This window comes from Aptenodytes forsteri, unplaced genomic scaffold, assembly GCF_000699145.1.
Source record: "Aptenodytes forsteri isolate BGI_AS27 unplaced genomic scaffold, ASM69914v1 Scaffold9, whole genome shotgun sequence".
NCBI lineage: Eukaryota > Metazoa > Chordata > Aves > Sphenisciformes > Spheniscidae > Aptenodytes > Aptenodytes forsteri.
This window is the reverse complement of record NW_008796217.1, coordinates 8,112,361-8,115,366: the sequence shown is the minus strand read 5'-3', so window position 1 is coordinate 8,115,366 and position 3,006 is coordinate 8,112,361.

The window sequence follows — 3,006 nt, the reverse complement described above, 5'->3', positions numbered from 1 at the left end:
TGTATTCACAGAAGTCTGTAACTACACCAAAGGAAAGATGTTAGTTAAAAATAACCAAACAGATTCCTGATTAAAAATAATTATTTGTCTTTGGTTACATCTTTTAATTTCCTCAATGGCCAGGAACAACAAGATAACACCCCCCAGGAAGACCACAATGTAGATTTATGTGACAAACCACTACCTGAAGATGAAATGTAAATGTTACGGGATGGTGGGGAAAAGACAAGGTACCAAGTATATCCTGCACCACAGGTAGAGGTTTCAGTTCAGCATTTGCCTAGCCCTGATCACCCGAATCCCTGAAGGCATCATTCTTAGCCCACATAAGGCAACTGACTGATTTCACTTGTCTCTTTTCAGACTGTTGAGCGTGCAAAATGAATACAAATTATTACCTGGCTCTTTTCAAGGTTCAAAACAGAACAGGAAACTCAAACATAGGCTGCAAAGATAAATAACTATTTGCATATTTACAAGAGTGACTTATATACTTTTAATGTAAATATATTGTTTATTTACATTTATTTATGGTTCTATTACACAACAGAAACTCTATATAAAAATGATTTTGCTGTAAATTCACATGGACCAAGGAAGAGGTTCATTTATTGGAACAGTCCTGAAAAATCATTCAGATGCGTCACGTATGGAAACATTAATCCACGTATGGATTAATACTGCTTTGCAGCTATTAGCCTGTGTGCCCCAACTTTAGGAAACCCTCAAGAACAGCAACATCAGGGCCTTCTGGTCATGAAGCTCTGCTAGCAAATGTAATCCTCATGGAAGCTCTCTCCCCTCCTTATGTTACTCATAAGTAACATGTCCCCTGACAGCAAGTCCTGCCTGAAACCCTGTTCAAGAGCTTATAATTAGTAGCTCCGTAAGCAGTAGGACAAGACCTGGTATCTGACATCCCTCTTTTCTGTGGATTCTCTGATGTTTAATAAAGGGTGAGCCTTTCTTTCCATGGACGATTTCTCATCTACGTGGATGTCCATCTTCATGAAATATGCAGGAACTTAATGGCTCTGTGGTCTCTATCCCATCACAGTCAAATTTAGACAAAATTGCCCAATGTTTGATACTTGCTCAGAGGCCAGGAAGGAAAGACTGACATAAGCAGGCAGACAAACAGCGAGTGCAACACCATCTTTGCAGCCAAGAAGGAAATAGACTGCCTTGCTGTTCTGACTTTGTTGAACACTGACAACAACATTGCTATTAATTGAGAATTATCATTTATTGCCAGCCTTATTACAGGTGACTAAGCTTTTGAAAGAGGCTCCCGAGGTGCAAGGAAGGTACTTCTGCGTAGATACAGTAACATCAGAGAAGACCTACTCTTCTTGATTTCTGTACCCTACACCATGTGAATGTGTAACCTCACTTCTCACCTGATCATCACAGTAAGATTAATGCAAAGCACTCCAATTCTCATGTTGAGCAACATGCCAAATAAGCAGTGAAACTAGTTTTAATTATCATCATGAATAAAAGTCTTTAAACCATCCATGTACAGTCTCTGCTCAGAAAGTCTTCATAAAACTAGCACATGGCTCATTCAACCATCCTCAGCTGACTGGCCTGGGCACCAGGAATATAATTACCCACTTTAGGATTCTACCAATGTAATAGTAATATTATGCAGAAAGCCTGCAGTGGAGTCATGACTCATAATGGAGTTTCAGAGCTGTTGTGAGTATTATATCATTAAAGGAGTTTTTCTTTATTTAGAGTCAAAGGAATTGCTCTAGAAAGCAGCAAGGCTGAAGGGCAGCCCAGCAAATAATTCCTCCTTTAACAGTGAAACATCTAATTTCTTCAGTAATTACATATTACTGGGCAGGTCCCAGTTGACTGGAGGTTAGCAAATGTGACACCCACCTACAAGAAGGGCCGGAAGGAGGATCCGGGGAACTACAGGCCTGTCAGCCTGACCTCAGTGCCAGGGAAGGTTATGGAGCAGGTCATCTTGAGTGCGGCACATACAGGACAGCCAGGTGATCAGGCCCAGTCAGCATGGGTTTATGAAAGGCAGGTCCTGCTTAACTAACCTGATCTCCTTCTGTGACAAGGTGACCCGCTTAGTGGATGAGGGAAAGGCTGTGGATGTTGTCTACCCAGACTTTAGTAAAGCCTTTGACGCCATTTCCCACAGCATTCTCCTGGAGAAACTGGCTGCTCATGACTTGGACAGGCGTACGCTTCGCTGGGTTAAAAAACTGGCTGGATGGCCGAGCCCAAAGGGTTGTGGTGAATGGAGTTCAAGCCAGTCGGCGGCCGGTCACAAGTGGTGCTCCCCAGGGCTCAGTAGTGGGGCCAGTTCTGTTTAATATCTTCATCAACTCTCTGGACGAGGGGATGGAGTGCACCCTCAGTCACTTTGCAGACGACAGCAAGTTGGGCGGGAGTGTTGATCTGCTCGAGGGTAGGAAGGTTCTGCAGAGGGACCTGGACAGGCTGGCTCGATGGGCCGAGGCCAGTTGTATGAAGTTCAACGAGGCCAAGTGCCGGGTCCTGCCCTTGGGTCACAACAACCCCATGCAGCGCTACAGGCTTGGGGAAGAGCGGCTGGAAAGCTGCCTAGCGGAAAAGGACCTGGGGGTGTTGGTCGACAGCCGGCTGAACATGAGCCGGCAGTGTGCCCAGGTGGCCAAGGCGGCCAAGAGCATCCTGGCTTGCGTCAGAAATAGCGTGGCCAGCAGGAGTAGGGAAGTGATTGTGCCCCTGTACTCGGCACTGGTGAGGCCACACCTCGAACAGTGTGTGTTCAGTTTTGGGCCCCTCACTACAAGAAGGCTATTGAGGTGCTGGAGCGTGTCCAGAGAAGGGCAACGAGGCTGGTGAGGGGTCTGGAGAACAAGTCTTATGAGGAGCGGCTGAGGGAACTGGGACTGTTTAGCCTGGAGAAAAGGAGGCTGAGGGGAGACCTCATCGCTCTCTACAACTACCTGAAAGGAGGTTGTAGCGAGGTGGGTGTCGGTCTCTTCTCCCAAGTAA